The sequence below is a fragment of the Tenrec ecaudatus genome, chromosome X (assembly GCF_050624435.1).
Source record: "Tenrec ecaudatus isolate mTenEca1 chromosome X, mTenEca1.hap1, whole genome shotgun sequence".
Lineage (NCBI taxonomy): Eukaryota > Metazoa > Chordata > Mammalia > Afrosoricida > Tenrecidae > Tenrec > Tenrec ecaudatus.
Genome location: NC_134548.1, coordinates 46,622,850 through 46,638,346, shown reverse-complemented (window position 1 = coordinate 46,638,346; position 15,497 = coordinate 46,622,850). Strand labels below are relative to the sequence as shown.

Here is a 15,497-nt window from a genome sequence, read left to right as displayed (position 1 = left end):
CTGTCTGTTCCTTTCATTGTAATACTGAAGTAGCTTTTCCTCCTCCTCCAAACCAACATTTCACTTCCCCTTCCCAAATTCAGAGTCCAGCATTGCTCTTTATTCAACCCAACATTGTAGTCAGTCTTTTCGGAACTTTCTGAGGACTCAATAGAAATTCTTGGTGACAAGATATTCCCCCATGACAAACGTAATTAAATCAAACTTTGGGACAACAATGCTTGGAATTAGAACTCTAAATGGAAAGTTCTTTACTGAGTTTACTCTTGAAGCCCTTATCAAGTCCCTCTTTCTTGATAAAGTCTATAACAGAGAGAGGCACAGCCTTCATGAGGGAAGTACATAGAAGAAAAGTTACCTATTTTGATGAAATATACATAAATACGCTGACTAAACCTGTGAATGTTTACAAAATCCATTTATGCAGTTTATAAATGGCTCAATTTCCATCTACCCAGTGAGATGTTCTCAAGGAATAATTCATAGGATTTGTATTGATGTAGAGGCATGCATTTGTATGTATTTTAAGGTTTTTATTTATCTAAAATATTTATTTTATTTATACTTCATCTTTTTTTATTAACTCCTGAGTCAGTTTCCTCAGGCCTCAGCTTGTCTTCCTTCTTTCCTTAGGGTTACTCAGTATTTTTCATGACTTTCTTTGCACTGGTGCTTTGGTTTTTGTACTCTAGGACTGATTCAATCAATAGTGATATTACTATTGGAAACAAAGCCCAGGTCCTTCCTAAACATCAGTTGTTTGCCCTTCAAACTGACCTTTACCTTCTCTCTGCTGGGACGTTAAGCATCTGTCAGTATTTACACTTCTTCCCTCCTCTGTGTATACACACGTGAGCACACATTTATACATGTATACACATGGTTTCTGACCAATTATTATGTGCTTGCACCTTAATATAAAGTGACAGGAGCAAATTTTCTATTCCAGCAGCTATCTAGTTCCTCACTTTGACTTTTACCAAGCGGCATGTGAATCTTCCTTTTCTGAGTGAAGGTGATTTGCCAAAACACTCAGAAATGGGAGTCGCCAAAAGAGACTCTACAAGGACAAGAGCCTACTGCTCGCCTCTGATGCTGACTGGATACTTATTTATCCAGAGCTCTTACCACCTCAAAGGCAAGACTGGAGTTGTATGTATAGATATGTTCCCCAGGCTCCTTGTTAGTTCATTTCTGCCCTTTTCCAGTCCACTTTGCTCCCTTTACCCCGATTTGTTAGCTCAAACCTCTTCTCTCTTCACACTCAGATCACTGTTGATCTCATTTCGCCATAGTAGACCCACTCAGGCCCACATGATGTAGTCACATATTTTAAATATATTTTAGATAAATCTCTGAGATTTTAGGCTTAGATGTCTGATGGGGTTTTCATCTTTAGAGAAGTATGGTCTTCAAAGACCTTAGTGTTGTCCCTTAATATTTTCTTCTGGCCAGCAAGAGATTAATGAGCTCTTAAATACTACTTTCTGTGAGCAGTTGGGTTTTTCTTTTTAGGGAAAAGAGTTGTCTATATTGTTGTTGTTTTATGCTTTCAAGTTAGTTCTGGGTCATAGTGAGTGACCCTGCGTACAATAGAACAAAACACTGCCAGGTCCTGTGCCAACCTTAAAAGCATTGCTGTTTGAGCCCATTGCTGTGGCCACTGTATCAGTCTGTTAGGTTAAGGGATGTCAGTCTGTTAGGTTAAGGGATGTCAGTCTGTTAGGTTAAGGGATGTCAGTCTGTTAGGTTAAGGGATGTCAATCTGTTAGGTTAAGGGATGTCAGTCTGTTAGGTTAAGGGATGTCAATCTGTTAGGTTAAGGGAGGTTCTTTGTGCTGACTCTCTACTTTTCTAAGAATGATGCCCTTTTCTGAGAAATGGTCCATCCTGATAACATGAAGTCTCAACATCCTTGCTTCTGAAAACATCTGACTGTAATTCCTCTAAGACAGAGTTATTAGTCCTTTTGGCAGTCCACCATACTTTTAATATTGTTCTCCAATGCCACGATTCAAATGCATCAACTCTTCTCCAGTCTGCCTTATGTATTGTTCGACTTTTGCATGATGCATGTGAGGCAATTGAGGATACCATGATTTGGTTCAGACACAGTTTAGTCATTAAAGTGACATTTTTGCTTTTTTAGCAATAGAAAGAGGTCTTTTGCAACAGAATGGCCTGATGTTATTTGTCATTTGATGTCTTGACTGCTGCTTCCCTGGGTGTTGCTGTGGATCCAAGTAAAATGAAATCCTTGACAACTTCCATCTTTTCTCTATTTATCACAATGTTTCTTCTTGGTCTGGTTGTAGGAGTTCATGCTTTCTTTATGTTGAGGTGTCAACCATACTGAAGACTGTAGTTATTTATCTTCATAAGTGCTTCAAATCTCTTCACTTTTAGCATTTTTATATCTCAGCTTAATACAGATGCCATGTTCTTATTCATATAGTCCAGTTTGGGTGGGGGCTATCTGCTTAGTTACAGAAATGATACAATTCTGAGACACACCTTTTCTGATTTTAAACCACACAGTATGCCCTTGTTCTGTTGGAATGACTGTCTCTTGATCTATGTAAAAGGTTCACATGAACACAAATACTCAAAACTCACTGCCATCAAGTCAATGTCAACTCAGCGTGACCCTATTGGACAAAGTAGAACCGTTTCTGTGAGTTTCTGAGACTCTAACTGTTTATGGGATTAGAAAGCCCTGTCTTTATTCCATGGAAAGGCTAGTGGTTTCTAACTGCTGGCTTTGTAGGTAAGAGCCCAACGTGTAACCACTATGCCACCAGGGCTCCTCTGTGTTCTCAAGGAACCCTTTAAAATCTTCTATTCGATTCTTTTACTTCATTATTTCTTCTGTTCTTTTTTACGACGCAAAGTTCAAAAGCAAGTTTCAGAGTCTTTCTGACTTCAAACAAAAACAAAAGAAATGTATATTTCTTTCTTATCTTTTTAATGTACAATGTATGACTTCTTTCTTATCTTTCTTCGTGTATGATGTCTTGATGTTATCCAGCAAGTCATTCGTGCTCAATGAACACTTGCGATGGCCTCTAAATTCAGTTGGGGTATACTCAAGGTCATACTTTAGCTCTCGTGGATTTATTTCCATTTTCTTCAGTTTCACCTTAAACTTATAGTCTTTTACACAGGCAACCCCTTACCTTGTTTTCACTGGCTGATGGTCTCGAGCTTCTCGATTGTCTTTTTCCACTGATGTACTAGATTTTATTCCATCTAGCAAGACCCTTGTATATAGTTGCCATTTTTATTATTGAGGGAAAGTATTTGCAACGAGTATATCATTGGTCTTGCAATTTCTCTGAATCTTTTCTCTCATCAAGACCATGTTTTCCAACTATTGATCCTTCTTCTCTTTTCCCAAACTTTACATTCCAATCACCAGTAATTATCCATGTATCTTGATTACATGTTTGATCAATTTCAGATTGAAAAAGTTGGTAAAAATCTAACTTGGTTATCTATGCCATTCGTAGTTCATATGTAAATTTGGATAATTGTCTTCTCCATTGGTCTTCGTTGTAGGCATAAAGATATCCTATCACTGACAATATTGTACTTTGTAGATTTTGAAATATTCCTTTTGACAATTAATATGATGTCATTCTTCAATTATTTATTCCTGGCATAATAAACATGCATAATTTCTAGTGATAGCCATGCTTATTGTTCAATTAAATATATTTTATTGCCCACATTTATTCTTGTGTATTAGTATAATATTTAAATAATTTAGTTAAAATAATTCCTGGTTATAATACTTGGTTTTTTTGGTCATTATTATTTTTACTATTATTTAGTTCAATTTAGTTTTGTTGTTACTGTTGAGAATATATACAATAAATATATATCATTTCTACATTTATAATTTAGTGACATTGCTCATAGTCTTTGAGTTGTGTAGCCACTCCCTCCCCTTTTTTACTATTTAAAAAATTTTTTAATCATTTTATTAGGGGCTCATACAACTCTTATCATAATCCATACATACATCAGTTGTGTAAAGCACATTTGTTACCCTCATCATTCTCAAAACATTTGCTACCCATGTAAGCCTCTGGCATCAGTTCCTCATTTTCCCCCTCCCTCATGAACCCTTGATAATTTATAAATTATTATTTTGTCATATCTTACACTGTCTGGCATCTTCCTTCACCCACTTTTCTGTTGTCCGTCCCCCAGGGAGGCGGTCACATGTAGATCCTTGTCATCGGGTCCCCCTTTCTACCACACCCTCACTCTACCCTCACTCTGAAGGGATCATCGTCCTGAATTCCCTGTGTTTCCAGTTCCTATCTGTACCAGTGTACATCCTCTGGTCTAGCCAGATATGTAAGGTAGAATTGAGATCATGATGGGGGTAGAGGGGAAGGAAGCATTTAGGAACTAGAGGAAAGTTACATGTTTCATCGTTGCTACACTGCACCCTGACTGGCTTGTTTCCTCCCCTCGACCCTTCCGTAAGAGGATGTCCAGTCTCCTACAGATGGGCTTTGGGTCCCCACTCTACACTCCCCCTCATTCACAATGATATGATTTTTTGTTCTTTGATGCTTGATCCCTTTAACACCTCATGATCACACGCATTGGTAAGCTTCTTCCATGTGGGCTTTGTTGCTTCTGGTCTAGATGGCCGCTTGTTTACCTTTAAGCCTTTAAGACCCCAGAGCTATATCTTTTGATAGCCGGGCACCATCAGCTTTCTTCACCACATTTGTTTATGCACCCATTTGTCTTCAGCGATTGTATCTGGGAGGTAAGCACACAATGATATGATTTTTTTGTTCTTTGATGCATGATAACTGCTACCTTCGGCATTTCGTAATCACACAAGCCGGTGTGCTTCTTCCATGTGGGCTTTGTTGCTTCTCAGCTAGATGGCCACTTGTTTACTGCCTTATTATAATATAATTCACATACAGATCTTCCACTTAAACTATAGTGACATAATTGGATAGCATACACTACTTATACTGTACTTGCTTTTTTTAAAAGATCATTTTATTGAGGGCTCTTATAACAATCCAGAAATCAATTATATCAAGCATATTGGTACATATGTTGCCATCATCATTTTCTAAACATTTACTTTCTATTTGAGCCCTTGGTATCAGCTCCTCTCACCTGCCCGTGATACCCTGATACATTATAAATTATTATTGTTTAATATCTTCTACCAACCATGTGCCATGAGCTCTTCTCTGTACCAGTGTACATGCTCCAGTCTAGCCAGAACTGAATGGCAGGACTGGAGTCATGATAGTGGTGGGGAGGGAGCCTCAACGAACCAGAAGAACATTGTGTGTTTTATCAGTGCTGTGACCCTTCTGTGAGGGGATTTCCTATTGTCCACAGATGGGTTTTAGGTCTCTGCTTCAAACTTCCTCACTCTCAACAATGTTTTTTGTTGTTGTTTTGGGTCTTTTGATACCTGTCACCTGATCACACAGGCTGGTGTGCTTCTTCCATGTGGGCTTTTTGCTTCTCTGCTAGAAGACCCCTTGTTTAACGTCAAGCCTTTAAGACCCCAGAGGCTATATCTTTTGATAGTCGGGCAGCATCAGCTTTCTTCACCACATTTACTTATGCACCCATTTTGTCTTCAGCGATTGTGTTGGGAAGGTGAGCATTACAGAATGTTAGGTTATTAAAACAAGGTGTTCTTTTGTTGAGGAAGGGCCTGAGCAGAGACCCAAAGTCTGTCTACTTCATCAGTATATTGCCATATAATTATATTGTACTTGATTTTTAAACAAAAATGAAAGAAATATTTTGCACTGTTTTCCAGGTATTCTGGAATCCCTTAAATTGGGTGTTCCTGATAAAACATTCCTTCTAGCCTCGGGATAAGTAATTGAGAAGAATTTAGGCTTGGAATATATGACTACAGGAAAAGGTTTTATATTATTTCTTCCTGAATCTTAATGATCTTGTGAGAAATCTATATCTTCAGTTGATGTGGTAAATGCTTGGTGCTATAAAAGATGAAAGAATGATAAGACTATGCTAGTTAATAAAATTCTATTATATAATAATAACCACCACCTATGCTAAATGAAGATGAAATATTTATATACTCAGAAATTAAAAGGAAAAGAAAAATTTTAAGAAAGCTCTCTTATCTCCTAAATTTCAGGAATTATTTATAAGTTCCTTAAAATTCCATTTTACAACTGAACCATTATGAAATCAAAATCCTAAAACCACTGCCTTCGAGTCGGTTCTGACTCATAGTGACCCTATAGATTTTCCAAGACTAATCCTTAGGAGCAGATAGCCTCATCTTTCTCCAGCAGAGTAACTGGTGGATGTGAAACTCCGACCATATAGTGATCAGCCACACACTTAGCCCACAGCACTACCAGGGCTCCGTGAAGGAGGCAGTATATTATTCCTGACATCAGTTATCAATTAACTGGTTGCCAGAAAACTTCTTTTCCTATAACCAAGACTAATGGTTGTACATAGAAGTCCAATTATATTTTATCTCAACTCATATAAAAGTCACCCTCGCATAAATTAAAATGTCTATATTTTCCTTTTTGTTGTTAATTTTTTAATGTTACCCATAAATCCCAAGCCTAAATTTATGCCTAGTATTTTCCCTCAAACTCTGCGTCTATTCTTATAAGTTCATAAAGTTATCCCTTCTAGTGTCTTCTGTTATTTACTGCATGGGTTTATTTTACACCAGAAAACACAGCACTGTTTGAGCATTCTCTAAAATGACCTTTTAAGCCCATGACAGAGAGAGAAAAATAATCCTAGCATATATGCTTGTGGGGGACAGAGGAGCTGGAAACAGAGAAAGAACCATGTCAGGCCACCAACTTAATTTTCTTGTCTTTCATCTTTAAAAAATGTGTTTCTATACTTTTCTACTGTTTGGAGGTTTTTTTATATGTGTGTGTGAAATGATGGTGAGAATAAATGATAGGTAGGTCATTTTGTTTTGTTTTGTTTTGAATACTCTTGCTGACAATCATAACTTGGTTCTTTTAAAGTTTTTTAAATGTTACTGATTTATAGAATCTCAAAAATCTGTTAATAGCAAGGCTACATACTCACTAAATACAACATATTGTTTCCTTTCAATAAAGTCTTGTCATGGTGAGGAGAAATAATGTATGCATCTAAAACATATGACTATTAAAAATAACAATTTAAAAATTAACCAGTCCTCCCATTTATCATCTACAGAAAAATCTTAACCTGTTTAAATATGTTATTTATCATGTTAATCCATTTTTCTCTGAACATTTTTTTCCTGTTTTGATTATTGACATAGGCTTCGTCATATGTGCACCAAGATTAAGGCTCATTATGTTTCATATTCAGATACACAATAGCTTGTTATTTTACTGACCAACTCAAAGTAGAAATAATATTTTCTCATATTTGAAACCAAAGACACCAGAATCAGAGCACAGCGTTTTGATGTCAGAAATCATAACTAAATCATGGAACACAAGGATCTACCTTGAGGTCAGCTGCAGGACCTTGCTTCTTGTAGTTCGTCCAGTGAGCCCAATTGTGGTGTGATTACCTGCTTGCTCTAAAATCACAATGTTTGTTGTTTGTCCATATGCTGCCTTCCTCCTAGGACTTCTAGCAGCGGAAAGTAGGTATCCCTCTGTTTTCCTCTGAGGTTGATCTTTAATGCAAACATGTTTGGATTTGCATGGCTCATAATCAGCTTGATTTTTCCCTTGGCTGTGTATGTGTGTTAGATGTTAACTATGAGTTTTACCACTGCCTGGCCCTAAAACGAAAACCTGGATTTGTTGATTTCCTGAGGCATTGTTACACAAATAACACTAACTTCTCACTTCTTTCTTAGCCCATTAGAAAGGAAAAACAGGCAGTGCTAAAATTTCAGCTACATTTAAAATTATTCCCCATCTGAATTGCAAGCACAAATGCACTCATTCTCGGGAAGGGATAACATTTTGTTTTATAGTTTGCTTTCAAGAAAACTATCGGGGTAAGTAAATTTTCCTTTAAGCCTATGAGTGGTTTTTAATACTCTGTTCTGGACTTTGTTTTTAGTTTATTAGTACAGAGCTGTGGAATGCACACTTCGAATTATGTCTCTTAAGAATTGAAAAGTGTGAGCAAAATGCACACGAGTACAAATAGACTGAGGAAATTTGAATAAGATGGATGTACCAATGTCTGTAGGAACCCTAGTGGCATATGGGGTCACACATTGGACTGCTAACTTCAAGGTCTGTACTTCAAATCCAGCTGCCACTCTGTGAAAGAAAAATGAGGCTTTCTACTTCTGTAAACAGTTACAGACTCAGAAACCAATAGAAACAAGTCTACACTGCCCTATAGGGTTGTTATGGGTCGGAATCCATTCGATGGCACTGAGCCCACTGTCTGTGGTAGTATACATAGCCACTGCTGTCGAGTTGCTCTTGACTCATAGCAACGATAGGGCACAGAGTAGAACTGCCCCGGAGGGTTTCCAAACCTGTCATCTTCTATGGAAGCACTCATCTCTCTCCCATGGAGGGCTGGAAGGTTTCAACTGCCCACCTTTAGCAATTGAGTGCTTTAGCCACTGTACCTGTAGGACTCATTTGGTAAAATAGTACCAGTGGAGGAAACGGAGCACAATGTATAAGGTAATGGTTTTTTCTCGGTGTGTTGTTGCTTACAGCACATGTGGATCTCTAAATATTGTGGTGGAAAAAACATTTACCTTTACCTCAAAGTTGTTTTTACCAGTGGGGTGAGGAAATGTAAATGAGGTAAAGATCAATTAGAAAATACAGGTGCTAGTGATTGAATTACACAGCCAACCTAATATAACACATCTGAAATAGTGTTATTGCACTGCTGTGTAATGCTGTATAATGAATTACCCCAAAGTGTAGCGTTTATGAGAAGGAAGATGGGGCTTTCTGCTCCCCCTTAAACAGTGAGTCTGCTTTGTCCTGCAGAGTCACTATGAGTCTGAATCAATTTGATGGCAGTGAGTTTGGGTTTTTTGGCTTTGTTTTTAAGTAGCATTTATTAGATCACCATCTGTGGACCCTGGGCATGACTGAGATAAGCACTTCAGGCTGAAGATTTCTCTTAAGGTTGCAAACAAGCTTGTTTGTTCAGAGTTGTAATCTCATCTGAAGGCTCAACTATAAGAGTTTTCCTCTTCCAAGCTCACTCTGGTAGTTGCTGGCAGGCTTCAACTCCTCGTGGCTTGTTGGACTGAGGACCTCCTTTCCTTTCTGTCCATCGTCAGCTTACTTATCCCAGCACAGGTGGGCAGACATGCTGACCTTAAAGTCAGCAATTCAAAGCCACCTTGTCTCAGGAGCGAGACGAGGCCTTCTACCCCCATAAAGAGTTAGACCCTGAGAAACCCACAAGGGTAGTTCTACTCTGGCTGGTAGAATAACTTTGATTTGGAATCACTCAATGACAGTGAGTGGTATCCTATCACTTCTGCCCTATTATTGTGTATGTTTGATGTGAGTCAAGAGCTGTGTGATTATTATACAGGGCATAAATATGGCCATCTTAGACACTATCTACCATGTACAGGTTAACAACTATTGAAATGCAAAACTCTGGTCATTTGTAATTGCTATTGTATCTCTCGTTTTGGCAGTCTATCATCTTTATTATTATCTTGATCAGTAGACCTATTTGGTCATTTGAAGATAAAAGGATCTTGGAGGTATCAAGTGATGTTTCCTTATAAACCTTCCTATGAATTGATAGCTAGCTCAATGTTAAGATACTTGGACAAATTTGTATCAGAAGATGTTGCTATTTGGAAATGTAGACAATGTTAACATGCAAATTGGAACTAGAATCATAGCATCTGTATTATGGTTGAATAAAACAAAAAAAACATTACTATGGGATCAATTCTAACCCATAGCAACCCAATGTGACACAGTAGAACTGCCTACAGGATTTCCAGGGCTGTAAATCTGCACTGAAACAGACTTTCCCCCGAGAAGCATCTGGTGACTCTGAACAGCCAACCATTTGGTCAGCAGCCAAGCACATAACCTTGTCCCACCAGGGCTCCATTTCTGATAGGAACCACATGCAGAACTTACTTCCTTTAGTTAATAAATTTTTAATTGTTCGCACGATAATCTCTACTTAAAGAATCTAAAGCATTTATCACCTTGAATAAGTTTTCCTTACTTGAATTGGATATAGTAGCACCAATTCTTTAATCTGAAATATAATTCCCATTAAAGGATTCACTATTGCTTATAACTGGATTGATAACTGCAGTTTGCTTTGTGCATGCAATGAGAACCAAAGCTATTGTCCTGGGGCAGGGAAAGAGACAAAGAGGAATCAAGAATTGTTTTTTTAGAGTGATGTAAATGTTCCACATCATGATTGTGATGATGGTTACATGACTGCAAACATTTTCAAAATTCATCAAAACTTACACTTAAATAGATCAATTTCATCTTATATAAATCATGTTAGTACATAGATTTGTTTTTCAAAATATTACTTTACTTGCAAGAAGGGCCTTTGAGTAGGTGATAGGAATATGTATATAGTGATACAACTTATGTACAAGTGTGCTTAATACAATTGAATGATGGATTGTCGTAAAATTTGTAAGAGCTCCCCCATAAAATGATTAATAATAAAAAAGTCACTGGGTGTTGCAAACCATTTGTGCTTGACTGTTAATCTAAAGGTTATCAGTTCAAACCCACCACAGAAGAAAGGCCTGGCTACTTGCTTCTGTAATGATTGCAGCCAAGAAAACCCTATGGCTAAGTTCAATTTTGTAGCATATGAGTCAAAATTGACTCCAGGGCAAATGGGTTTGCCCATAGTCATGCAGCATCATAGGTTGCAAATGTAATAGGAAAGGTACCGGTTTTGTCTGAGGGCTTTTGATTTCATAGGTGTGTGTGTGTGTGTGTGTGTGTGTGTGTGTACCTTGGGTTTCATAGGTGTGTGTGTATTTTAATATACATATCTTTATTATTGAAATAATTGCAGGAAAAAAAGTCTGTGAGGCAAGAATTATACTACCAACCACAAACCACAGGGGAAATAGGAAGCTATTTGCTCCTGTAAAGATATATGATGTCAGAAACTATATAGTCTGAATCAATTCAATGGCAATGGATGTACACACTTATCAAAACTCTTTGACGGAAACTCTTAAGATTTGTGCTTTTGACCCTATATAAATGTAACCTAAAATATAGAGAAAGACATTTACATGTGAAGTGTACTATTATTGATATTAGTCACTCTGGCATGCACTGTGAAATAAATGAAAAATAAGATGAATACAAAGATTGACAGATGGATAGGCATGTGGTTAAGCAAATGTAGCAAACTTAACTATTGTAGGGGCTAGCCAATGGATACAATTCAATCAATCTGTCTATATGTTTGAAAATTTTTATAATAAAATTATGTGAAAAGGAATTTTCAAACAGGCTCAACCTATTTTAGCACTGTGACCATTTTTGTTGAAAGATTCTACTGTTTGTTTTTCTGTCCTTTTGGATTATTTTTACTCTTTTAACTTTTTTATGAGGATTTTCCACACTTGTAATGAAATGTTCCAGACTCAAAGCTTTTATTAACCTTGAAAACATACTTCTTTGTTAAGAAATCAGCTCAGAAAACATTTTTAAAACAGTTGATATATTTATGCTTCTTAATGGTTATTACATGATAGCAGAAAATATATTTTTAAAAACGTGTTTGTAGTGGTGAGATTCTGAGAAAAAGTAGAATCGTGCCAAGGTAAAATGCATGTTGATTAGGCTGTTATTTAACTATAAATGGAATTACCAAATTAATTATGCAAAAATTAAAGTAAAAGTACTCGCCTAAAGGCGGGTTTGATTACTTTCCAGTAAGTTATCAATATGAATATTTCATCCAAGGACCGGAAAATAAGCTTTAGCTGATAAACTTGAGATTAAAGAAAGTAAGTGGCTGTTATGAGTTGTAAGAGCCACTTATATAAGGATCTTTTAGTAAAAATAAATTATAAAACGTAAAGATAAATAAATAAATTGAATAAAAAGAAAGGAAGAGCCAGGCTTTAGGAGGAGACCATCTCTTTTAGATGGGAGCACTAGTGAAGGAGCTAGAAGCTCTGGGCTTTAGAATTCACTCTTGTACCGTGGCGCTCCGACATGTCATTTAAGCCTGCTGAGTGTCAGGAGTTTTCAAATAGAAAAACACTTGCCTACACGACAAGGCTGCTGTATATAGTGATTGTTAAAGTGCTTTGGAAAGTCTAAACTATTGTGCAAATAGGAATATTCTACCAGCTTTCATTGGCTAGTGCTGCCAAATAAAGGAAACTTCTGTGGTTAAGTCTTTCGTTCTAATGTTTTACTTTCCGTCATTCAAACTTTGCTCGGAAAAAATGATTTTATCTGAATGCATTTTATTGTCACTTTGTACAAAGCCCTCAGCAAAGGGTAGGAGAGACTAATAAGATACAGAGCCCTGCTATTAAATAAACTACCCTCCGATGTGAAAACGTATGCTATTTACTTATGGTGTTTTGGGCCAGGTAGTTATAGTGTGTGTGTGTGTGTGTGTGTGTGTGTGTGTGTGTGTGTGTTTTGAAAAACATTTTCTGATTCTTTAAGAATAGTAAATCTGTCTTTCGGCTCCTACAGTATCAATCTACTATGAGGAGCTGGTGAACCTGTACGTGTATATTGTATGCATCCTACTAGTTTATCATGCCTTGCCTTAGCATTTCAGTCTAAAAAAACTAGCAATGGAAAAGCATCACACCTGTCTTTGTGCCCGTGTATATTTTATAATTATTTGAAAAATCATGGGACTTTGACATGGGCCTGATGTTGAATTACAGTTTCACCCATCTGTCAGACCGAGAATGTGCTGTGGGTATGCTAGGGGTGGGAATGGGACAGGCACCCTGAAGTGTCCTTGTGGTGATGGCAGTTTTCTGTATCTTGACTATATAGAAGTCAGTATCCTGGTTGTAATAACTTAAGGTAGTTTTTGAAAGATTCTACTATTGCTGAAAACTGGGATCTCTGTATTATTGCTTAGAATTCCATGTGAATCTAAAATTAATTCAATTAAAAGTTTGATGTAAAGGAAGTTTAGCGACAGCAATTCTCATGTAAGTAACCACATAATTTGGGGCTTAAGCCCCAAATTCTGAGTATAATTAAATAGTGCTACAAAAATCAATAGCCCTCGCTCACCCCAAGTCACAACTTTCAGCCAAAGGATAAACAGGCCTGCAAGGTTAACAATAACATAAGAGAAGTAGACACTCCACAGTAGCATCAGCTATGATTCTGTTGTTAGGTGCCAACAAGTCGGTTCCGACCAATAGGAATCCTGTGTATATCAGAACAAAGCACTACCAGGTCCTGGGCCACCCTCACGATGGCAGCCACATGTCATCCCCACACAATGTAGCCATGTGTCACTTCATGGCTTCCTTGTGGGTCTTGCCATTTTTTTGCTGCCCTTCTAATTTATCAAGCTTGATGTCCTTTTCCAGGGACTGTCTGTACTGATAATCTGTCCACAGTTGTGAGGTGACGTCCCAAAGTCTCGCCATCTTTCCTTCTAAGGAGCATAATCAACCATACAAGATCATGAAAGCTGCATTTGCCCAAGGCTAAAGCTCAGAAGGCAGGAAGGAATTGGGAAGAAGGGTAAATGGTACAAGTACAGGGAGGTAGAAAGAAGGCTATTAGATTGTGGCAGTTATCAGTGTGTATCAGTTCAACATGTGTATGAATTGCCGAATGGGAAAACCAATTTGCTCTGCTAACTTTCACCTGAATCTCAATGCAAAATTATATGTTTTCAAAAGCCTATTACCAACTTTTTTTCTATTGTAGAAAATGCAGGCAAAACCAGAATGAGACATAAACTGGAACGTAAAGAGAACTACCCTTCCTCTTTTGTTAGACATTATTCTGGGTTTCTTTTTTCCCCAACTGTGTGTATGTTTGCTTTTTTTTTTATCTTAAATGTGTATCTACTGCTTGTGTGGTTTTTCATTCCACGTTTTGGAATTTTGTATCATGTGAACTTCCCTTATATCAAAGACAATTTTCATGTGGCTACATATTCCACTATATGGATGATCTATAATTCATGTGATTATTTTCTAATTATTGGATGTTTGTTTCTGTTTTGCCTGATAAATATTCTCATACATAAATTATTTCTGGTACCTCCTATATTCCTTTAACGTAGATTTTTACAAAGGGAATGAGTGAATCATAGTGCATGAAGCATTCTTTTTTTTTATTCTTTTTTTACATTTTATTAGGGGCTCATACAACTCTTATCACAATCCATACATATACATACATCAATTGTATAAAGCACATCTGTACATTCTTTGCCGTCATCATTCTCAAAGCATTTGCTCTCCACTTAAGCCCTTTGCATCAGGTCCTCTTTTTTTTCCCCTCCCTCCCCGCTCCCCCCTCCCTCATGCGGCATGAAGCATTCTTAAGCTTTAAGATACCAGATTGCTTTATGGGAAAATGATACGAATTTGCACCCTCATCAAGCAGAGCACATGAATGGATGAAGCCCAAACAAGAATTAGAAACAGAAGAGGGTTTCACAACAGAAAGATTCCAGATTGGAGTATTTATATAAAACAGGGTTTCTCAACCTTAGCCCTATTGACATTTGGGGACTGATAATTCATTGTTGTGGGGCATTTGTCATGTGAATTTTAGAATGTTTAGCGGCATCCCTGGCTTCTACCCACCATCTGCCAGTAGCACTTTCTACTAGATGTGACAACACAAATTATCTTCAGATACTGACCAGTGTCCCCTGTCAGCTGGTGGGAGTGGAGGGCTGTAAGGGACCAAATCTTGCCCAGTTGAGAACTAATGATCTAAGGATGTAAATGAGCAGACTCAACTCACTGCTACTGAGTCGATTTGGACTCATAGTAACCCGATAGAGCAAGGTAGAACTTCCCCTGTGGGTTTTCAAGCCCATAAATCTTGGCTGAAGCAGAACACCCCATCTTTCTCCTGTGGAGTGGCTGATGGATTCAAATGGCTGACCTGTGATTAGCAACTCAGTGTAGCCACAAGAGCTCCTTAAATGGACCTAAATGGGCAATGACGCTTTGATTTTGGGTTTCTCCGATTCGCACTAATGAGCCTCTCAAGATTCTTTCTATGTATGTATCTGTTGATTACGGAGCACACTCATTTCTTTAGGGCTCTGTAAATTGCCTTTGTTACTACTCAGCGCGTATCTTTCCCTGCTGATGTTGTTATTGTTTTTGGGTGCCTTCAAGTCCGTTCTAATTTACAGCGACCTATGTTCCCCAGAATGAAACACTGCCTTGTCCCGTGCAATCCTCACCATCGTACCTATGCTTGAACCCATTGTTATAGACACTGTTCGTTGAGGGCCTTCCTCTTTTCCACAGCCACATACTTTACCAAGCACGATGTCCT

At 37.7% G+C, this 15,497-nt stretch overlaps 1 protein-coding gene across 8 annotated transcripts in view; it reads left to right on the top strand.

The window, feature by feature from the left end:
• Positions 1 to 15,497, top strand: part of CASK (calcium/calmodulin dependent serine protein kinase) — a 450,866-nt gene that overhangs the window by 361,548 nt on the left and 73,821 nt on the right. The window lies entirely within an intron of this gene.